Below are 26,188 nucleotides of genomic sequence, written 5' to 3'. Positions count from 1 at the left end.
ACTAGCCCAGATATGAAAGTTAACAAAAAGTGCGACGATACAAGGGTTACTATTGTTATATCGAGGAACCGGTTTAATTAATCAGACAATTCCCACTCGATTTAAGCGATTAATTTCAATGGCCTCCCTCATTACAAAGGTTGTTCCAGTTCAAAGCCTCCGCAGGAAAGGTCTGGCCCCTATCAATAGGGAATAATGAAACCGCAGAGAAATACAGTTAAAAATAATGGAACTTAGAAACACATTACGTGCTTGGTGGCTGTGATTATAGTGGTCCATGGACCCGGCTATATAGGCCATGAACTTCTTTATTGGACGGTCAAATTTAATCATACTATTAAATAACACGAAAAACCAACGGAAGTATGTTTTTTTCTTTAAAATAATCAGTAAATTCAATATTAAAGTACATTTCGCTCACTCCTTTCAAGAACGTCATAAATCAAAAATTGTAAATTTTCAGTTGTGCTATATCCCAGCAAAAGCGGCATATTTTTAACTTAATATTTAACCGCTACAGGGCAGAAAGTGTTGTTTTCGCATTTTGAAGAAAAGGCATTGTTTAATTATTTTTTTCAAAAAACTAAACATTTTTCAAATGGAGAAAAAAACTTCAGATTTTACCTAAAAAGATCTGTTGCACAGTAAAAAGATCAGTAAGTGGCTTGATATTTATTTTTAATAAATTGTATTATATTCTTAAACTTTAAAAACGTTCTACTGAAAAATCAAGTATTTTGATTTAAGACGTTCTTGAAAGGAGTGAGTGATATGTCAGATACATTAGGCAATAAAAAAAGTAACACGGTTGTTGACGATTTACAGTAATGGATTTTCTGCGTTAAATGTCTTGTTGAGCTAATAAAGGTCTTCTAAATGCATCAAATGTAAAAAATATCAAACTGCAGCAGCTCATTTCTTCAAGCTTAGTTTTCTGTCATCTCAACATGACATATCTGATAACCTCGTAGTCAGATGAGAAGAAACACTGTTAAACTGGACAATGATTTAAGGTTACGTATATAGATATTCTGCATCAAATGTCTTGTTGAACTACTGAAGGTATTCCAAGTGAATTCAATGTAAAGAAAATCAAACTGCAGCAGCTCATTTGTTCGAATTCAGCTTTCTGTCATCCCAAGATGACATATGCTGTTACGTTCAACAGATGGCGCTGCCATTATGGTTTAAAATGTTTTTAATGCTTTGTTTTTCAAAGCAATCTGGATAAATTTAGGAGATTCACAACATTTTTGGGTCTGTCCAAATCCTTGTTCACAAATCTGAGTTTCTCCATTTAAGAGTTTTTTTTACATTTTACATCTCAACAAAGATGTATTCTTCTTGATACATGTTGAGATGTCAACATGCAACAAAAAAAACTCCCAAGTGGAGCAACCCAGATTCGTGAACAAAGATTTGGGCACAGCCTATGACAGGTCATGGGCCCTGTTAATACCCGGAAATCCATATTCTTCTTCATTTATGTCAAAATGTAAATTTGGGACATTTCAAAATTTGAACAAACGAACACTTACATTTTTATTAATGTATATGTATATAGATTACATTTAATACATTGGCAAAAATGTGAATGTTTATTTTAAAAAGACTAAACAGACCAAAAAAATGGAAGGAAACGGAAGAGGCACAATCCAGCAGAAGGCTAAAGAAGAAGAAGATGTAGATTATAGAAATGACAGATTTCTTCAATTAAATTGCGCAAATCGCTCATTCCTTTCAACAACGTCATGTATCAAAAAACTTGATTTTTCAGGAGATCGTTTTTAAAGTTTAAAAATATAAAAAATGTATTAAAAATAAATATCAAGCCACTAATTGAACTTTTTACTGTGCAACAGATCTTTTAAGGTAAAACCTGAAGGTTTTTTTTCCAATTGAAAAATATTTACTTTATTTATAAAAAATAATTCAAAAATATCTTTTCTTCAAAATGCAAAAACAACACTTTCTGCCTTGTAGCGGGTAAATATTTAGTTAAAAATATGCCGCTTTTGCTGGGATATAGTACTTTTTTTGGGCATTCCGAAAACAAGCGCAACTGAAAATTGACGATTTTTGATATATAACATTGTTGAAAGAGGTGAGCGAAATGTCTAGTACGTCATAATAATTTTTGACACAATTTAGCGCGAGTATATTCGGGATAATCACACGAAAATGTTTGCGGGGAAACGAAATGCGAAAAGTAAGTGCGAAAAAATGAGGAACAAGAAACGATAAATATGATATAAAAACTGGGAGATTTTCCGCGCCATCTAGTCGAGTTAGGGGAGGCGAGAAGCCAGACACGGCTCAGTTGGCCGGATTTACAGTAAAAAGATAAACAGATTGCCTTCGTTACAGCTCCGGCCTTGACGGGAACCTTTCCGAGTGGAATGGAATAGAAAAAAATATGATAAAGGTATTTTTTTAGTAGGATGGGAGTAGTAAAAAAAACCTTTATTCGAATTTCTTTATTCCGGATGTATAATATACTTATATATATATATATATTATACACATATGTATAATATAATATCTGTTCTAATACTAAAAGCGTCGCATAAAAATATTTTGTCTTAAAATAGTATAATATACATATCTTGGTAGAGTGCAAAAGTAAATTATTTTATTTTTCATAAGGATAATGTAATATTCTACTCTTTTTTAAATAAGTTTTACTTTGTAAATACCACTATTTCTTCAAATCTATTGTGACACGTGTTTCGTTGCATTCCGCGTCATTTTCAAACACCGTATGATGAAAATCGAAACACGTGTCACAAAAGGTTTAAAGAAACAGTGGTATTCACCAAGTGAAATTTTGTCTAAAAAGCTTATATCTTGGAAGGTAACAGAAGTATATATATATATATTTTAAAGATAATTAAATATTCTACGGAGGCCTCAACATAGATAAAGAAGAATACGAAAGTCTAAGTATTTACAGGGCTTACAACCTACCATAGTTTGGTTTAAGGCATCGCTTTATATACGTGTAACATTCAATATTCTAACCATGATTGATGACCACACTACTCAAATTTCGGAACTTGTATAAACCCTTTCCGTTCTTTCACATGTGAGTTCTCGGCTTTATTTAGTTGAGACCCTTATGAAATATATCGCTCACTCCTTTCAACAACGTCATATATCAAAAATCGTCCATTTTCAGTTGTGCATGTTTTCGGAATGCCCAGAAAATGTACTATATCCCACCAAAAGCGGCATATTTTTAACTTAATATTTACCCGCTACAGGCCAGAAAGTGTTGTTTTTGCATTTTGAAGAAAAGGTATTGTTTAATTATTTTTTTTAATATACTAAATATTTTTCAAATGGAAAAAATATTCAGGTTTTACCTAAAAAGATCTGTTGCACGGTAAAAAGTTCAATAAGTGGCTTGATATTTATTTTTAAAACATTTAATTATAATTTTAAACTTTAAAAACGATCTCATGAAAAATCAAGTTTTTTTATGTATGACGTCGTTAAAAGATGTGAGCGATATGTGTTCTTTACTATATTGAGTATGTTCGAATCTTTACTCAAATCTATTATATAATTTTATAAGAATGATAGAGAAATTGTAAAATATTTGACATTTGCTGAAAAGTACACCCAGTTTGTGGTTCAACCCTGACTAGAATGTTGGGTTCAATGTAACCGTGATGTACTGTATATACTCGTACAGTTATAGGACACGTAGGATGAGGTCAAAGGATTAGTCACCATCGAAAACTGCGCAGCTTTTGGGAAACTTTTATGAATGTGCAAAAGATATTTGGAAGGAGACTTATATAGAAAATATTCTTCAAACTAATTACAAACATCAGCTAAATAGAAGAAAAAAACATTTAAGTACTTGCATAAATATCAATAGAACACGTTCATAAAGAAAAAGTACTAAGGTGGAACCTACCGTCATTAAATCTCACATACATTAAGAACCGATTAAAAAAAATTATATGTAACTTTTTTAAATATGGTATTTCTGAATATTGAATAACAAAAATACAAATAAGAAGAATGATGATTAAAAGTAAACTGTAATTGAACTCGGAGTCTATGTAAATTAAAAACATGAAAACTGTAACATATCGCTCACTCCTTTCAAGAACGTCATAAATAAAAAATCATCAATTTTCAGTTTTGCATGTTTTCGGAATGCCCAGAAAATGTACTATATCCCAGCAAAAGAGGCATATTTTAAACTTAATATTTACCCGCCACAGGGCAGAAAGTGTTGTTTTTGCATTTTGAAGAAAAGGTTTTGTGTAATTATTTTTTTAAACATACTGAATATTTTTCAAATGGAGAAAAAACATTCAGGTTTTACCTAAAAAGATCTTTTGCACAGTAAAAAGTTCAATAAGTGGCTTGATATTTATTTTTAATACATTGTATTATATATTATTTATATTTAATTTGTATTATATTTTAATTATATTTTGAAACTTTAAAAACCTGAAAAATCTAGTTTTTTGATTTATGACGTTCTTGAAAGGAGTGGGCGATATGTTATTCCATACAAGTTGAAATTAATATGTAATAAACAAACACAGATCTTGGAGTGTCAGAAATGAAGACTCTAAGAAGCATATCAGGCAAGAGTCTTCGACACAGAATAAGAAACGCCAGGATCAGGGAAATATGTGAGATCGAAGACGTCGTTAGGTGGGGAAGGCAACGAAGGAGACAATGGTATGCGCATGTGAGAATGGAATCATCCAGACTCCCCCACATCGCAATGTACGGCCAACCCCATGGTAGACGACTTCCGGGCAGACCACCAAAGAGATGGGTCGATAGCTGGAAATCGACATCGCGGGAGGCTAATCCCTCTTAAAAACAGGCCACAAGACCTACACCAAGCAGAAGAAGAAGAAGCTCTTAAAATTTATTAAAAATAATATTAAAAAGATCATCCCCTATGTATTACCCTTATTTGTATAACTACGAATATATATTTTTCCAGTTAAGTTACACACGTACGTGCAAATTAGATCGGGTACAGAGACTGTAGTTTAGTGCTAAAGAATATTCCGGATTCAATTGCAAAGTTTAATTGAGTTAAGGCTAAATGGACCAACTAGATTAAATCGTGCCTTTGGAAATGTTCCACCGGCGTCGCTAGAAATACCGTGGGATGAATGTTGCTCGTTAATGTGTGGGAGAAGAAATCTCCGGAAGGCTATAAACTGGGATAAACTAATGAAAACACACACTTTCGCAGCAGCAAGGAAATCTCGCCGAGCGGGATATTTATGGTGATATATTGTGTATTGTCTCGTAAGGTTTTTGTCTTATAAAGTAACTTAAGGGCAACGCAAAGTAAAATTTTCTGGAGCATTTATTTTTCAATGAAATAAATAATTGTTCTTCTAAAAAGCACATATTTTTTTCAATTCATTTAACTGATATTAATGGCAAAAAGAACTTTGAAAATAAAAATCAAGGGAAAAAATATTTCCATTTTAAATATCGGTTTTACTTACATAGTCAATACCACTTATTCTTGAAATCCGTATTATGGTATTAGAAAATGATGCGGAATGCATCGAAACACGTGTCATAATAGATTTTAAGAAACGGTGCTATTAACCAAGTAAAACTTTAAAAAATGGATAGATATTACAACAAATTGACTGCCGAATCAATTAATGAAAAAAATTTGTCATTCGAAAGTTAAAAGATATATTATACATATTTAAATACAACGTTGAGTCATATACCATTTAAACAATAATTTTAAGTCAAAATTTTCATACGATTATTTGTAAATTATCCAACTGAATCCTCTCATATCAGTTATTGGAAAAGTAATACAAAAGTTATTCCCAGACTATATATTCATAAATCTAATGAATCGACTTGTTGGCAGTATACTGGTGCTCTCTCATTATCATACATTTATTTTAAAAAAATCATGTGATAGTAAAATTACTAAATACAAAGATTTTATTTCATCTCAATATGGAAAAAGTTTGTTGAATGTTTCAATAAAAACTTGATATAAAATATGTCCAAAGTGGACAAAAACCCTGCGCTTGTGAACAAATAATTGGACAAACTAATATACATATATATATATATATATATATATATATATATATATATATATATATATATATATATATATATATATATATATATATATATATATATATATATATATATATATATATATATATATATATATATATATATATATATATATATATATATATAAATATATATATATATATATATATATATATATATATATATATATATATATATATATATATATATATATATATATATATATATATATATATATATATATATAATAGATTTATATTATCCACTGACACTTGAATTGCATTTTTAATTTATTATCAGATTAAAACCAATATTTTTAGCTTTTCCACTTTTTTATTTGACCAGCGACCGGGTTTATATATATATATATATATATATATATATATATATATATATATATATATATATATATATATATATATATATATATATATATATATATATATATATAATAGATTTATATTATCCACTGACACTTCGTGATGGAATTGCATTTTTAATTTATTATCAGATTAAAACCAATAAAAACTTGATATAAAATATGTCCAAAGTGGACAAAAACCCTGCGCTTGTGAACAAATAATTGGACAAACTAATATACATATATATATATATATATATATATATATATATATATATATATATATATATATATATATATATATATATATAAATATATATATATATATATATATATATATATATATATATATATATATATATATATATATATATATATATATATATATATATATATATATATATATATATATATATAATAGATTTATATTATCCACTGACACTTCGTGGTGGAATTGCATTTTTAATTTATTATCAGATTAAAACCAATATTTTTAGCTTTTCCACTTTTTTATTTGACCAGCGACCGGGTTTATATATATATATATATATATATATATATATATATATATATATATATATATATATATATATATATATATATATATATATATATATATATATATATATATATATATATATATATATATATATATATATATATATATATATATAAATATATATATATATATATATATATATATATATATATATATATATATATATAATAGATTTATATTATCCACTGACACTTCGTGATGGAATTGCATTTTTAATTTATTATCAGATTAAAACCAATAGTTTTAGCTTTTCCACTTTTTTATTTGACCAGCGACCGGGTTTCGTCGTTACAGACATCATCAGACTGGTGATGATGTCGGTAACGACGATGTCTGACGATGTCTGATGATGTCGGTAACGACGAAACCCGGTCGCTGGTCAAATAAAAAAGTGGAAAAGCTAAAAATATTGGTTTTAATCTGATAATAAATTATATATATATATAAATATACATATATATATATATATATATATATATATATATATATATATATATATATATATATATATATATATATATATATATATATATATATATATATATATATATATACATATATATATATATATATATATATATATATATATATATATATATATATATATATATATATATATATATATATATATATATATATATATATATATATATATATATATATATATATATATATATATATATATATATATATATATATATATATATATATATATATATATATATATATATATATATATATATATATATATATATATATATATATATATATATATATATATATATATTTATATATATATATATATATATATATATATATATATATATATATATATATATATATATATATACATATATATATATATATATATATATATATATATATATATATATATATATATATATATATATATATATATATATATATATAAACCCGAGAATGACAGGACCTAGTCCTAAAAGAAGAAGAAGAAGAAGAATTAAATGTGAGAAAAAACGCTCTTCTGTATAATTTGTACTAGACTGGTGATGATGTCGGTAACGACGATGTCTGATGATGTCGGTAACGACGAAACCCGGTCGCTGGTCAAATAAAAAAGTGGAAAAGCTAAAAATATTGGTTTTAATCTGATAATAAATTATATATATATATAAATATACATATATATATATATATATATATATATATATATATATATATATATATATATATATATATATATATATATATATATACATATATATATATATATATATATATATATATATATATATATATATATATATATATATATATATATATATATACATATATATATATATATATATATATATATATATATATATATATATATATATATATATATATATATATATATATATATATATATATATATATATATATATATATATATATATATATATATATATATATAAATATATATATTGCATCATTGGGGTGCGTATAAGGGTTTTATTATTATTATTATTATTATTAATAAAATGAAGAATAGTTTTAATTAAAAGAAGATTCCCCCAAGAAGACCACCTAAACAATGGAAGGATAGCTTGTTTTCCAACTCCCAGGACCGACCCGAGAATGACAGAATGTATATTTATATATATATATATATATATATATATATATATATATATATATATATATATATATATATATATATATATATATATTTATATATATATATATATATATATATATATATATATATATATATATATATACATATATATATATATATATATATATATATATATATATATATATATATATATAAACCCGAGAATGACAGGACCTAGTCCTAAAAGAAGAAGAAGAAGAAGAATTAAATGTGAGAAAAAACGCTCTTCTGTATAATTTGTACTAGCCCAGATATGAAAGTTAACAAAAAGTGCGACGATACAAGGGTTACTATTGTTATATCGAGGAACCGGTTTAATTAATCAGACAATTCCCACTCGATTTAAGCGATTAATTTCAATGGCCTCCCTCATTACAAAGGTTGTTCCAGTTCAAAGCCTCCGCAGGAAAGGTCTGGCCCCTATCAATAGGGAATAATGAAACCGCAGAGAAATACAGTTAAAAATAATGGAACTTAGAAACACATTACGTGCTTGGTGGCTGTGATTATAGTGGTCCATGGACCCGGCTATATAGGCCATGAACTTCTTTATTGGACGGTCAAATTTAATCATACTATTAAATAACACGAAAAACCAACGGAAGTATGTTTTTTTCTTTAAAATAATCAGTAAATTCAATATTAAAGTACATTTCGCTCACTCCTTTCAAGAACGTCATAAATCAAAAATTGTAAATTTTCAGTTGTGCTATATCCCAGCAAAAGCGGCATATTTTTAACTTAATATTTAACCGCTACAGGGCAGAAAGTGTTGTTTTCGCATTTTGAAGAAAAGGCATTGTTTAATTATTTTTTTCAAAAAACTAAACATTTTTCAAATGGAGAAAAAAACTTCAGATTTTACCTAAAAAGATCTGTTGCACAGTAAAAAGATCAGTAAGTGGCTTGATATTTATTTTTAATAAATTGTATTATATTCTTAAACTTTAAAAACGTTCTACTGAAAAATCAAGTATTTTGATTTAAGACGTTCTTGAAAGGAGTGAGTGATATGTCAGATACATTAGGCAATAAAAAAAGTAACACGGTTGTTGACGATTTACAGTAATGGATTTTCTGCGTTAAATGTCTTGTTGAGCTAATAAAGGTCTTCTAAATGCATCAAATGTAAAAAATATCAAACTGCAGCAGCTCATTTCTTCAAGCTTAGTTTTCTGTCATCTCAACATGACATATCTGATAACCTCGTAGTCAGATGAGAAGAAACACTGTTAAACTGGACAATGATTTAAGGTTACGTATATAGATATTCTGCATCAAATGTCTTGTTGAACTACTGAAGGTATTCCAAGTGAATTCAATGTAAAGAAAATCAAACTGCAGCAGCTCATTTGTTCGAATTCAGCTTTCTGTCATCCCAAGATGACATATGCTGTTACGTTCAACAGATGGCGCTGCCATTATGGTTTAAAATGTTTTTAATGCTTTGTTTTTCAAAGCAATCTGGATAAATTTAGGAGATTCACAACATTTTTGGGTCTGTCCAAATCCTTGTTCACAAATCTGAGTTTCTCCATTTAAGAGTTTTTTTTACATTTTACATCTCAACAAAGATGTATTCTTCTTGATACATGTTGAGATGTCAACATGCAACAAAAAAAACTCCCAAGTGGAGCAACCCAGATTCGTGAACAAAGATTTGGGCACAGCCTATGACAGGTCATGGGCCCTGTTAATACCCGGAAATCCATATTCTTCTTCATTTATGTCAAAATGTAAATTTGGGACATTTCAAAATTTGAACAAACGAACACTTACATTTTTATTAATGTATATGTATATAGATTACATTTAATACATTGGCAAAAATGTGAATGTTTATTTTAAAAAGACTAAACAGACCAAAAAAATGGAAGGAAACGGAAGAGGCACAATCCAGCAGAAGGCTAAAGAAGAAGAAGATGTAGATTATAGAAATGACAGATTTCTTCAATTAAATTGCGCAAATCGCTCATTCCTTTCAACAACGTCATGTATCAAAAAACTTGATTTTTCAGGAGATCGTTTTTAAAGTTTAAAAATATAAAAAATGTATTAAAAATAAATATCAAGCCACTAATTGAACTTTTTACTGTGCAACAGATCTTTTAAGGTAAAACCTGAAGGTTTTTTTCCAATTGAAAAATATTTACTTTATTTATAAAAAATAATTCAAAAATATCTTTTCTTCAAAATGCAAAAACAACACTTTCTGCCTTGTAGCGGGTAAATATTTAGTTAAAAATATGCCGCTTTTGCTGGGATATAGTACTTTTTTTGGGCATTCCGAAAACAAGCGCAACTGAAAATTGACGATTTTTGATATATAACATTGTTGAAAGAGGTGAGCGAAATGTCTAGTACGTCATAATAATTTTTGACACAATTTAGCGCGAGTATATTCGGGATAATCACACGAAAATGTTTGCGGGGAAACGAAATGCGAAAAGTAAGTGCGAAAAAATGAGGAACAAGAAACGATAAATATGATATAAAAACTGGGAGATTTTCCGCGCCATCTAGTCGAGTTAGGGGAGGCGAGAAGCCAGACACGGCTCAGTTGGCCGGATTTACAGTAAAAAGATAAACAGATTGCCTTCGTTACAGCTCCGGCCTTGACGGGAACCTTTCCGAGTGGAATGGAATAGAAAAAAATATGATAAAGGTATTTTTTTAGTAGGATGGGAGTAGTAAAAAAAACCTTTATTCGAATTTCTTTATTCCGGATGTATAATATACTTATATATATATATATATATTATACACATATGTATAATATAATATCTGTTCTAATACTAAAAGCGTCGCATAAAAATATTTTGTCTTAAAATAGTATAATATACATATCTTGGTAGAGTGCAAAAGTAAATTATTTTATTTTTCATAAGGATAATGTAATATTCTACTCTTTTTTAAATAAGTTTTACTTTGTAAATACCACTATTTCTTCAAATCTATTGTGACACGTGTTTCGTTGCATTCCGCGTCATTTTCAAACACCGTATGATGAAAATCGAAACACGTGTCACAAAAGGTTTAAAGAAACAGTGGTATTCACCAAGTGAAATTTTGTCTAAAAAGCTTATATCTTGGAAGGTAACAGAAGTATATATATATATATTTTAAAGATAATTAAATATTCTACGGAGGCCTCAACATAGATAAAGAAGAATACGAAAGTCTAAGTATTTACAGGGCTTACAACCTACCATAGTTTGGTTTAAGGCATCGCTTTATATACGTGTAACATTCAATATTCTAACCATGATTGATGACCACACTACTCAAATTTCGGAACTTGTATAAACCCTTTCCGTTCTTTCACATGTGAGTTCTCGGCTTTATTTAGTTGAGACACTTATGAAATATATCGCTCACTCCTTTCAACAACGTCATATATCAAAAATCGTCCATTTTCAGTTGTGCATGTTTTCGGAATGCCCAGAAAATGTACTATATCCCACCAAAAGCGGCATATTTTTAACTTAATATTTACCCGCTACAGGCCAGAAAGTGTTGTTTTTGCATTTTGAAGAAAAGGTATTGTTTAATTATTTTTTTTAATATACTAAATATTTTTCAAATGGAAAAAATATTCAGGTTTTACCTAAAAAGATCTGTTGCACGGTAAAAAGTTCAATAAGTGGCTTGATATTTATTTTTAAAACATTTAATTATAATTTTAAACTTTAAAAACGATCTCATGAAAAATCAAGTTTTTTTATGTATGACGTCGTTAAAAGATGTGAGCGATATGTGTTCTTTACTATATTGAGTATGTTCGAATCTTTACTCAAATCTATTATATAATTTTATAAGAATGATAGAGAAATTGTAAAATATTTGACATTTGCTGAAAAGTACACCCAGTTTGTGGTTCAACCCTGACTAGAATGTTGGGTTCAATGTAACCGTGATGTACTGTATATACTCGTACAGTTATAGGACACGTAGGATGAGGTCAAAGGATTAGTCACCATCGAAAACTGCGCAGCTTTTGGGAAACTTTTATGAATGTGCAAAAGATATTTGGAAGGAGACTTATATAGAAAATATTCTTCAAACTAATTACAAACATCAGCTAAATAGAAGAAAAAAACATTTAAGTACTTGCATAAATATCAATAGAACACGTTCATAAAGAAAAAGTACTAAGGTGGAACCTACCGTCATTAAATCTCACATACATTAAGAACCGATTAAAAAAAATTATATGTAACTTTTTTAAATATGGTATTTCTGAATATTGAATAACAAAAATACAAATAAGAAGAATGATGATTAAAAGTAAACTGTAATTGAACTCGGAGTCTATGTAAATTAAAAACATGAAAACTGTAACATATCGCTCACTCCTTTCAAGAACGTCATAAATAAAAAATCATCAATTTTCAGTTTTGCATGTTTTCGGAATGCCCAGAAAATGTACTATATCCCAGCAAAAGAGGCATATTTTAAACTTAATATTTACCCGCCACAGGGCAGAAAGTGTTGTTTTTGCATTTTGAAGAAAAGGTTTTGTGTAATTATTTTTTTAAACATACTGAATATTTTTCAAATGGAGAAAAAACATTCAGGTTTTACCTAAAAAGATCTTTTGCACAGTAAAAAGTTCAATAAGTGGCTTGATATTTATTTTTAATACATTGTATTATATATTATTTATATTTAATTTGTATTATATTTTAATTATATTTTGAAACTTTAAAAACCTGAAAAATCTAGTTTTTTGATTTATGACGTTCTTGAAAGGAGTGGGCGATATGTTATTCCATACAAGTTGAAATTAATATGTAATAAACAAACACAGATCTTGGAGTGTCAGAAATGAAGACTCTAAGAAGCATATCAGGCAAGAGTCTTCGACACAGAATAAGAAACGCCAGGATCAGGGAAATATGTGAGATCGAAGACGTCGTTAGGTGGGGAAGGCAACGAAGGAGACAATGGTATGCGCATGTGAGAATGGAATCATCCAGACTCCCCCACATCGCAATGTACGGCCAACCCCATGGTAGACGACTTCCGGGCAGACCACCAAAGAGATGGGTCGATAGCTGGAAATCGACATCGCGGGAGGCTAATCCCTCTTAAAAACAGGCCACAAGACCTACACCAAGCAGAAGAAGAAGAAGCTCTTAAAATTTTAAATGAATAATACTATCACAGTAAATTTAATCAATAATTATATGTATATATATTTGTGGTGCATTGCACCTGCAGAAAAATCTCTAAAAGTAGATGCTTTGCGGGTTATTCCTTTTAAAATTATTATGTTGACATACAAATAAAAAATAAATAAAATTTTTGTTTGCATGCTGTAATAGTGATTGTCCTGACGAAGAGACGGGTACGTCTCAAAACCGGTAGACATAAAAATCTCGGTGAGTGGTTATATACTAATATTATTAACATTTTTGTAAAAAAAAATATATAAAAGGGTTTCAAATAATTCACTTTAAAGTGCGAGTTTCTTTTTCCTTTTCAAAATTCTCAAATCAAGATTTTTGCCTCAAAATTACGTCTACAATTTTTCTTTCCCGTCAGATGTCCAAGTAAAGTTTATTTTCGAAAATTAAAGGCAACAATTTCCCAGCCGTACGCCCGATTCCCGGAACTTAAAATTGGCATGTGCTATCCGCAGGGAACTGAAAATATATTACAGAAATACGTCTGGAATAGCATTATAGCGCACGGCCTACCGCTGGCGGGATAGGCTTGGTGCAGGTCGGCGACTGGTATCGTGCACTTAATGAGCTACGGCTGCAACACAATTACTTAAAATTGCATGGGAGGGGGCTGCGTTTTATAAACTGCTAGCCCATATCTGTACGTGGAATAATACTGCACTGCCAACACTAACCTCGCACAATACGTTGAACTACCCGAAAATGTAGAGTGAGGGTCGAATGGGAGCTTCGTGCATTTGGTCATTGGTATTTAGATTAAAAAATTGACAATATTTTGAAATTACTCAACGTCCTGTGATTCCAAAATCTATTTACAACTTTTGCAATAGCGCTTATCGCGATCCTATTTTATTAGTTTTAAAGCTTTAATTGTAAGTGTATTGAAGTAGCTGAATATAGTTTCATATTAAGTTTCAGTATTAAAGTTTCATGAAATTATTGAGTGAATAAATCTAGGCAATAACACTCGCTATCTCGTAAACGGTATGAGTTTCAATTCATCTTGATAAAAGCGTATTAAAATGGCTTTATTTTGTGTCAAAATATTCTTAATGTGCTTGAAACAAAACAGAGAAACAACGAGGAAATCTTGGGATGATCAAGTACTTATAACACTTGAATGTGGACAAGTTAGGAGTCTGAATAATTGGCGGGTTTGCATAAAAATCTTTAAAAATTAACAGAATAATTATCGTTATTTTTATTTTTATTATTATGCCTAACCAAAGATATGTACATAAATGAAATCAATTTTAATTTAACCAGCTTCAAAATTACAAATAATTTGTTGAAACTGGACAAATGTACTAAATAAAAAAATAAACATAACTTTGATTAATAGATTGTATATCGAAACAGAGAACCAAAATTTTCTTTATTTTTATTTATTGAAAATTAGCATTTTCCATGTTTTTGATTGCATTTTTGTTTCATAGATTTTTTTTAAAATTTACAAGCATTATAAAAATATACATTAAAATGTTTGCTTTATGTTTTCTTTTTTTTCCCATTTGACCAAGTTGAGCCACAACAGCGGTGCAACCAGTCAAAAATAAAACAGTAAACAGTAAGACATCCCGCACTGCAGATATTATTTATTTAAAAAAAAACGGCTCATTGAATTTCAGTGATGTAATAAATGGAAAATGTACGGATGTAAACAGAGAAAATTTGGATTAAAAGTTCCCTGGAGTCCTGCCCTAAAAAGGGTTTAATAATAAAATTAGCATCTTTGTGTGACATATACAGGTATCGACCCAAAATATATTTTAGAGGAATAAAAACACGAGATAAAATGTTTGAAGTGATTTTATGTTGTAGCTTAAATTTCATAAAATATGAGAGTTTTAATTTAATAAATAATTTTGAACTTTACATTAAGGGTATCGTATTTCCAAGCCGCATAAACATCCCTTATTACATTATACGGAATATTCAGACTTCTGGCCGTAATCCTACACTATTTAGGCGCTAGTAAAACCCGAGTATTTCAGGCTAAGTTTTACGATAGCATTATTAAAAAATGAAAAAACAAAGCTTATGGTTAATTGAAGAAGCCCGAAATCAAGAAAAATGTCCGAAAAAATATATAAAATCATGTAAATGCGTGAAAGAAATAGAAAAATAGTACGATTATATTTTTTGATTTCACTGATAAACAGTTTCACTAAGAATTAGCGAAATTACATGATTTATTTATTAAAAAATAATAAAAAAATACCAATCGTTTAAATACTAAACCGTTACATATTATGTCAGTATGCTTGGTGCATTCAACAAAAGTAATTATCGACTAATATTGAACAAATTGAAAAATAGTTTTAAAAAATGCCACGCGCCTTTTAAGTAAAGGTTTCACGGTTGTTAGACATTTGGGGAGTAAATATAAGTCGAGAATTGAAAAAAGTAATCAAACTGATGTTTCTGAAATGACCAAAAGCAAATTTATATTTACTGCTGATGAGGAATTTAACAATGAATATTTGCGTTATTATTGTTTTGCAAAAATATAAGTAATGAGGGTGGGTAATTTTATAGGGAAAAGTATGATTTCTAAAATATACGAGGGTGAGAGGGTAGGATACAGAGGGTGTAGATCCGCTTGATCAACATTTTAAATAGACTTTTCGTCATAAGGTTAAACTTTTAAAAAGTTTTGTGATTCAATACAATATTCATATTCAATTCAATATTCATTAATAAATCACATAACGATACTTTCACATCTTAAAATGATAAACGAATGTAACGAGAAAGTGTATAAATGCAAAGAAAAAGGATTCATTAATTTCTTGTTTAAAGTATCAGCAGTGTGGTAACAATTTATATTTTAAACATTGTTAAAAAAATGTAAAATCATGACTTAATACAAAAATTAATGACGAATGAATTTAAGACAGGCGCCATGGCGTAGTTGAATGGACGCTCGACTGCGAAACTGGCGTCGCGGGTTTGATTATCACCAAGTGCAAAATAAATTCAAGCAAGGTTAATTTTCAATTGGTCTGGGTGTTTGTGATGTAATTTACACATTAACCTTCCCTATCCTTACTATCCTACCTGCAGACAGGTCTTTAGATGTATAAGCTTTGCGGGTTATTCCATTAAAAAAAGGATAATTAACAGTTTTTGAAGGCATATTAAAATTACGTAAATATTAAGATGTTTATATAAATGTACAGTTCAAGTAATATATTATAAATTGAATAGGGAACTGTGCATATGTTTCTAAATGAGTCTGTTTCTTCTTTTAACCCTTATCCGCACCCAATGGTGCATAGGGCACTGCACTGTTTTGACGCAGTGTTTTCTTGGTCGTTACTTACATGAAGGCAAGGTGATTACTCCTGCGCTTCAGGGATCAGTCCAGGGTAATATGAAATAAATATTAGAATATAAAATCATCAAAATTTATTTCTACCCTCCCCCGGGACCCCCAGCACGGTAGCTAAACACGCTAACCATTACGCCATCGAGAAGAACAAAATGAGAAGGCAATTTAAACAATTCAAGTAGCTTTAAAATTGGGTATTTAAAATATTTACCAGTGCAATGATTTATCTTGTCAAATTGGTTACACATTACTCGCAAAGAACCATTACGCTAGAGTCTGGAGTATTCCGCAGCCTTATTACACGGTATAAAACAAGTAAGTACGGGATTACTCGTGTCTCTCCTTATTAATGGGGCTATAAATAAAAGCGGAGATCTTTGAAGGAGGGGTGGGGGTGGAAAGGTGGGGGTAAATAAGTTATTACAAGACCCGAGATGGGAAGGTGTCCCTCGCGAGATTAATGCTCCGCTCATAAGGCGGTCCAGGTGCTGCCAAGTGTCGCAGAAAGACGAAAGGCAACAAAATTTTGATACTGCGACAGGGAAAATGCTCCTTAACAACATTTTGAGTATATTCAAATACTTGTTCACGAATCTAAATTATATCCAATTAAGAGTTATTTTTTACATCTCAACATAGATGACGTGTGTAAAGTGATAACTTAACTAAGCCTAAGACGGTCGTAAGCCCTGTTTATGCCCAGACTTTCATATTATTCTTCATCTATATTGCGATGTCAAAAAATAATGTACATAATGCTTCTTTTTCAAGACACAGTACATATGAGTTCATAACAGACATCTTTGTTGGAATAGGAAAAGCTTTAGTCGAGGAGAGAATCTTTTTATTTGTATGCAAGGTCCGAATCCTGAATTAAATTAAAATACTTGAGACCCGCCTGAAAACATGATTTTCAATTAGTTATGTAGGTTAAAATTTGACCAGATAGCCATTATGACCAGTTTGATCAGAAATGCCATATTATATCTATAAATTTCAAAAAGTTGAGTAGTATGGTTGTCAATTATGGGTAGAATTGGTGAATGTTACACGTGTGTAAAGTGATCACTTCTAGTTCAAGCCAAGCCTCTCTATTTTAGTAAAACGGAAGGTCTGCTGACGACAGTCAACAGTCCAGATTCTCTTAAGAAGTATTACGTGGTTTTACCCGAGCAATGAACAAATGCTGAGAAGTTCCTGATTGACCCACACTAGATTATCCTTCCTGTTCCCAACATAGATTAAAACAAAACATCTATTTTTTATTATTTAGAAGTAACAAAAATCCACTCAATGATCAATAAACCTTGTAGGGGAGAGTGCCCATAAATGAGACGTTTTTAATTTTGCCTCTCTAGTTCTTCTCTGTAAAATAAATCACAAAAAGTAAAAGTGGTTTCTCTTTATTCAATTGTTAAGCTACAAATATGCAGTACTTTGTTTTAAAAAAAAAAACTTAACAACCTGAAAAATCGATTTCAAATAATGTCCTAAAATGTCCCATTCATAAACACCGTCCCATGAATGGGACACCAGAAAATATAATAAGCAAGGTAAATAATAAATGCGATTCTCATCTAATAAAAAACTTAACCAAGCCTAAAACAGTTGTAAGTCCTGTAAATGCCAAGACTTCCGTATTCTTCTTCTTTTTTGTTGCGATGTCAAAAAATAATGTATAAAATGTTTCTTTTTACTCAGTGCCCGGGAGTTGTACAGAACCGCCGTAAATTCCAACTACAAATGGCATAGCAGTTTCAAGAATGTAAATAAATTGTTAAGTTTATAGGTACGTAGCATCTTTTAAAAATTTCAGAAAGGTAAATTGCTTGTTTGCCCGCTGAGCACTGAGTGGAATAAAAAATAAATTTGAAATAAAATATCGAATATTCTTTTAAATATATATATTTTTTCATTTTTAAATACAGCTTGCGATATGTTTTAACCTTCAAAAAACGCCTGAAACATCATTATCTTACCTTAGAACGCTAACTGTCCATCTCCTCCTCCCCTGACCTGCTAAACTTAAACTCAAACTCTTAAACTTCTCTCTTCTTTCTTCTTTAACTCTTCTCTCTTTCTTAAACTTGCTACCTGATTCTACCTATTTATCATTAGAATCCTAGAATACTTTTTTGTCTAATTGTTAATAATTGTTTTTTAGTTTTTTGATAAAATCTATTACATCAGACAATAATATGTATTAACTTTTAAAAACGTCTGAGACATTGCTATCTGTCATTAGAATCCTAACTGTCGATCAAACCTCCTCCCTCTACCTCCTTCCATAAACTCCCTTCTTCCTTTGCCCTCCTTATTATCGTCTTTTGTTAATTTATGTTTCTTTTTAAATGTCAATTTGTAATTTATGTTTTTTTAAATGTTCAAGTACTATCTGCCCACTGATTGCAAACGGCTATATATGGTATCAAACGTTTTGATCAATATCACTAGTCCGTCTTTGGTCGGTTGGAAGATATTGCTTTTTAGCAATAAGCCCGCCAATGTACTTTTTATTTTCTGTACATGAAGTTTAAATAAAAAAAAATATATATGTGCAATGAAATGTGTGAGCAAATACACATCAATAATATTTCTTTTCAAACGTTTAAGTGAAATATTGTTTATGTCTGTCTGACTATTTGATTATGAAATGTAAGTTATGATATCGTGGGTGAGCAGACACTTGTCTGCAGGTAGGATAGTCAGGATTTATTACAACACTTATCCGCACCCAATGGTGCATAGGGCACTGCATCGAATTGACGCAGTGTTATCTTGATCATTACTTACATGAAGGCAAGATGATCATTCTTGCGCTTCAGGAAACAGTCCAGGGTAATATTAAATAAATATAACAGTGTAAAATCACTAATATTTATTTTCACCACCCCTGGGAATCGAACCCGGGACCTAAACCCGGGTAGCTAAACACGCTGACCATTATACCACGGAGGCGGACGGTAGTCAGGATAGGGAAATTAAATGTGAAAAATACACCACAAACATCCAGACCAATTGAAAATAAATATTTATTGAATTCATTTTACAATTGGCGAGAATCGAACCCGCGACGCCAGTTTCGCAGTCGAGCATCTACCCAACTACGCCACGGCGCCTTCCAAGTTAGTTAAATTCTAGAAAATATTTATCACCCAGTTATATCAATGATTAAATCGTAATGTATCTGTAATTAGATCAAAAAATAAAAATTACATTAGAATACTTTTATTAAACATATTTCAATGAAAAATTAATAATCAATTTACAAAATATCTATAACTATTATTTTTAAAAAAACATTTACGTTTTTCCTTCACCTATATCGTGATAATTAATCAACGGGTATCTTTTCTGATCTACATACCATTCCGCTGTTAACATAATTTTATTTCAGAAAGCCGGCGCCGCGAAAATTCCAACAGCCATTGTGCATGATATCCAATACTCGTGGCGCTCACAAAGAAAAAAAACATGTCCGCTTATTTATTCAGCAACTAATAGTTCTGACGCTTTATACGCCGAGTCGCGACCAAATAAGTGCTAAATATTCGTATTTTTTAAAGTAATTTGTAGAAACAATAAAGCCTTACCCACCGTAAGTGATTATTCCAACACATGGAAGTAGCCATGATTACAGAACAAAAAAAAACCACATATAATATGTGCAGTGACGTGCACAGAGAATTAACAAGGTTAAGCAGTAGAGGTAGTTAAGGTAAGCTAGGTACCTACTATTGTACTTACGTGTGTAAAGTGATCATTTAACCAGCCTATGACAGGTCATAAGCCCTGTAAATACTCAGATTTTCATATTATTCTTCATCTACGTTGATATATCGAGTGTTGAGATTTTTACTTTTTTTTAGGAATAACCCGCAAAGCGTCTATTTTAGATGCTTGTCTGCAGGTAGGAGAGTAAAGATAGGGAAAGAAATGTGAAAAATACATCTCAACAATTAAAAATAAATCTTTCTTGAATTCATTTTGCAATTTGCGGTAGTCGAACCCGCGAAGCCAGTTTCGCAGTCGAGCGTCTACCCAACTACGCCAAATAAAAAGAATGTGTAATGTTACCATGGCTGTTCAATATTTTCATATCGCTCACTCCTTTCAATAAGGCATCAAAAATCGTTCGATCATTTCATCTCCAATATTAACCTTTCGGTTCTTTCATACATCGCTCACTCCTTTCAACAACGTCATATTTAAAAAAACTAGATTTTTCAGGAGATCGTTTTTAAAGTTTAAAAATATAATAAAATATATTTAAAATAAATATCAAGCCACTTATTGAACTTTTTACTGTGCAACAGATCTTTTTAGGTAAAACCTGCATGTTTTTTCTCCATTTCAAAAATATTTAGTATATTTTAAAAAAATAATTAAGCAATACATTTTCTTCAAAATGCAAAAACAATTTTTTTTTATGTATGACGTTGTTGAAAGGAGTGAGCGATATATATTTAGATGTCAAAATACAAATAATTTCATTTAATCCTTTCGCAATGCTCACACGTCGTCTGGTCGGGCCTGCCGGTGTGGAAAGGGGATGTTTTCCAGCTGCAGGAGTCGAGGGCGGAAATAAAAACCGGCGGATGCTACACGGGCCGGGGCTGGGCGGCCCGGGGGTGGCTCGGAGGGCGGAATGACTCATAAAGTCGAGACAGGGCGGCGACTGTGGGCGGCCAGCCTACGGAGGGACGCTAACCGAATTGTTTTGAAAATTAATCTATTTAATTCGTCCCGGGAGTAAAGATGTAAACAACCAAAATCCGAGTACGCGGAATGACTATAATAATTGGCAAAAAGACCAAAAATACAAACACACGTACGTACATACACTATAATAAATTTACCGGTGTAAAAAACACAATGATTTAAAAAAAAATACAACGTGTCCAAATACTTGTTCACAAATCTGGATTATCTCCAATTAAAGGAGTTATGAAAAAAGACTATTATACCATTTATTTTATAACATTTAACCACGAGTGTAAGTCCCTCTCCAAGCACAAGAGCTCAGTCTCTTTTTTGGAGAGGCATAGCGAATCGAAATATAAAAGTTTTCCATATGTGTAAATGTTTGAAATGTATTATGTTATAAATAAAAATGTTAATATATTAAATAAAAAATAAAAAATTTCATATTATTTTTTGACATCTCAACAAAGATGAAAAAGAATATGTAATTCTGGACATTTAAGGGGCTTACGACCATCATAGGGTGGTTTAAGTGATCACTTTACACACGTGTACCATTCACCAATTCTACCCATGATTGATAAACGCACCACTCAAATTCTTGATAGAATTGAACAAACTCGAAACACATTATGCGAGAGTTCACTAGAGACATCTATGGTGGGATGAGAAAGCTTTTTTTAAGCAGAGACTCATTCATTTGTACGTGAGGTCCGAATCTTATATTCACATACTTGAGAAACGCTAGAAAACATCATTTAAAATTATTATTTTACATATTTTTCATGTTTGTTGAGATGTCAAAAATAATGTTAAAAAAATAACCCCAACTTGGAGATAATCAGATTTACGAACAAGAATTTGGACATTTCCGTAGTGTAATGGTCAGCACGCTCGGCTACCGTACTGGAGGTCCCGGGGGGGTCAAATAGATATAAATGATTCTTTCGTTCTAATATTTATTCAATATTTATTCAATTCAACCCTGGACTGGTACCTGAAGCGGAGGGCTGATCACATTTCCTTCATGTGTTAATGATCAAGATAACACCGCGCTAATACGATGCAGTGCCTTATGCACCATTGGGTGCGGATAGGGGTTTTGAAGAAGAAGAAGAATAAGGATTTGCACACACTCAAAATGTTGTAGGTTCAACACTTTAGACATCTTTATTAAATTGTCACTAATCAAATAACTTGCAGAATGGAATTAAAACCTTTATTGTAGGAGAGGGTGTTCTTTGTTGTCTGCATATTGAAATACATACATGTTAATATTCCATGTCGTCTAAACAAAACTAATGTATGTACTTACTGAACCCGTACGAGCATGTTACCAAAATGAAGAGACGTTTCTGAAATACCTCGAGACACAAAAGCTCGAGTTCAAAACCCACGTCTTTGAGAAACAATACATTTCCAAGGCTTATTTACTATTTACACGTACATTGAGTATGTTAAATTGTATTAGTATAAAGTAAAGTTAAACCCTTTACCACCCGAGCAGAAATCACAGCGAAAAGATAGCCCATTTAACTGCGCAGTGCAGTGATCTCCAAACTTCGTTAAGTCGCAACTTTAATTTCTCTAAATCCAGGTAACCTTTTACGTAAATGATTTTTATCTTAAACCATCGTTTTTTAATTGAAAAAATAAGTTTTTCTTCGAAATAATTTTATGATTTATCAAAAGAAAAACGTTATTGAAAGGTAAGGAGTTTAAAAAAATATATAAAAATATTTTTTCCAAATATATTCTAAGAAACAAAAAAATTCCAATATGAAATTTCAAAAAAAATTGAGCGTGAGTATACGACCAGCCCTGAGCGCGGCTGAACGCATTCTAATTTGAACGCTTAAGATAAGCTTGAGATCTAAGCCTTAATACGAGTAGTAATTTACCGAAAATATTTAGTAATTATTTATTTATTTAGCCTTAATACACGACGAGTAGATTTGAACGCGTATTTTAAATGGACAATATAATGAATTGAACGTGTTAACGTACAATTTATTAGTTTAAAAGTAAGAAGATAGTAAAATTACTGTTATTTCTTCACTCATTCGATTCACATGCCCAAATCATCTCAAACACCTTTCTTAATTTTATCGATAATCTTATCTGTCTCTTATTTTTTTCTCAATTTATGATGCGAATCAAGTACTTCAAATTCTTGATGCGGCATATTTTTAACTTAATATTTACCCGCTACAGGGCAGAAAGTGTTGTTTTTGCATTTTGAAGAAAAGTTATTGTTTTATTATTTTTTAAATATACTAAATATTTTTCGAATGGAGAAAAAATATTAAGGTTTTACCTTAAAAGATCTGTTGCATAGTAAAAAGTTCCATAAGTGGCTTGATATTATTTATTTTTAAACTATAAAAACGATCTCCTAAAAAATCTTTTTATTTTATTTATAATGTTGTTGAAAGGAGTGAGCGATATGTGAGTATAAATGTTCAAAGGCAATGTTTTGTGTGAAAATAACATAAGTCTTAAGGGTATAAGTCCACTTTATGACAGAAAAAATAATTAAAATTATCGTGTAACACAGTGCTCCGCAACCTTTTCCCACCTACGAGACACCAAAATTCTTCCTAGAATTCCGCGGCACACCATAAGCTGAAATATATAGGTAAAAACATAGACCATTGAAAAAACTGATTTGTTATTTTAATTATTCTTTCCTACATGTCCGCCTGTAATGTGTAATGTGTATGGTTAGCACGCTCGGCCACCGTTCTGGAGGTCCCGGGACGATTCACAGGGGGGTCAAATAAATTAAAGTGATTTTTTCACTCTAATATTAATTCCATATTACCCTGGACTAGTACCTGAAGCGGAGGGCTGATCACCTTTCCTTCATGTGTTAACAATCAAGATAACACTGCGTTTGTGTGATGCAGTGCCCTATGCACCATTGGGGTCATATCAAAAACATGGAACATATAAAAAATAGACAAAATTATATTGTCATTGTGTATATACATAATGAATAATTATAAAATGTCAAATACATTAATTTGACCGCGGCACACCTGTATCCGGCTCGCGGCACACCAGTGTGCCCCGGCACACTAGTTGCGGAGCACTGGTGTAAGACATAATAACTTAAGGATACGTGCAGACCGAACTGCGCGTTGATCTTATCACATATGGACGGTCGTTAATCCAGCCTAGTGTACAACATATGGGGAATTAATGTAATTATCATGTACTTAATACGTATATTTATTCAAAGATTTGATATATATATTTTTTAAATAATACATAACTTAAGTACACCACTGTGTTTATTCAGTGTTCTAGCATATGGAGTAAAATAATCGACACTATAATAATAATAACTTTTTGTTTAATTTTACTTTTTTTAACAATTGTTTTCGTAATATAATCAGTAAAAAATAAAATAATGAATGAATTCGATTTATTTTTATAATATAATTCAGTGCCATATGTCTACAAATTTTACAACTAATTCACATATTTATAAATACAATCAGCATTAAACTTTGACTAAATAACTATTTTTTTAAACATATAAACGTACTTTAAAAAAAGTGACATGGAATAATTAATTTTCATTGTTCTCCAATCAAGCAATTACTCATCCAATTTTAATATAATAAATGACGTAGTACCTCAAATGAAGTGTAGTTGAATACTCATGAAAATTTATTTCATAGTTTATAGTTAAAAGTTATATGCGCCATGAAATTTAAACTATGAAAATGAGTGGTTTTTCCACAAAGCCAATGTATTGATTGGCAGCGCTCGGAGCATTGGTTCGATATTATTGCACAACAACATGGTGATTTATCAGTAAAAGAGCGAATCAGATAGTAGAACTAAACTAAGAACACAGTTTAAACTCGATAAATGTAATTACTTACCGATTAGGAGGAAAATTTCCAGAAGTTTTCCGGACACAGACAGCGAACACCCACTAATCGCGAACGACTTTGACAGATTCAGAAATCTGACGTTTCATCTGTATACATTTGAAGTTAGGCGCATTTATCAGTGATACCAACACAACATTTCAAGCAAACGAGCGTTTGACAATGACATTTTCCACTTTCGGAATTCCGAATTCTCTCTCTAAACAAAACTAGTTTTTTTCCCGAGCGGAAAATATTTCAATTTCAAAATGCTGCATGGGTTTTATGTATTCAGAATAAACGATGTATTTGAAACATAGTTTTCTTTTTTGGTTGCACTAATTCAATAAAAAAGCGAAGCCAAATCGAAAACATTAAAGAACTCTGAAGCACAAAAAATGTGCATGGATGACAAAATTTATTATAAACAA

At 30.3% G+C, this 26,188-nt stretch overlaps 1 protein-coding gene across 6 annotated transcripts in view; it reads right to left on the bottom strand.

Annotated features, from left to right (window-relative positions):
• unc-104 (kinesin family member unc-104) overlaps window positions 1-25,879 on the bottom strand; it is a 121,137-nt gene extending 95,258 nt beyond the window's left edge. For 3 of the 6 annotated variants that reach the window (XM_088268609.1, XM_088268651.1, XM_088268678.1), the window contains exon 1: window positions 25,770-25,879. The gene's annotated coding sequence lies outside the window, so the exon portion shown is untranslated. The remainder of the gene's footprint in view (window positions 1-25,769) is intronic. The other 3 variants (XM_088268670.1, XM_088268569.1, XM_088268579.1) reach the window with 3 other exon arrangements.
• Window positions 25,880-26,188: the final 309 nt, after the last annotated feature.

This window comes from Brachycentrus maculatus, unplaced genomic scaffold, assembly GCF_059751285.1.
Source record: "Brachycentrus maculatus isolate JH-2025_06_01 unplaced genomic scaffold, ASM5975128v1 h1tg000024l, whole genome shotgun sequence".
Taxonomy (NCBI): domain Eukaryota; kingdom Metazoa; phylum Arthropoda; class Insecta; order Trichoptera; family Brachycentridae; genus Brachycentrus; species Brachycentrus maculatus.
The sequence above is the reverse complement of the archived record's forward strand: the minus strand, read 5'-3'. Positions and strand labels throughout refer to the sequence as shown.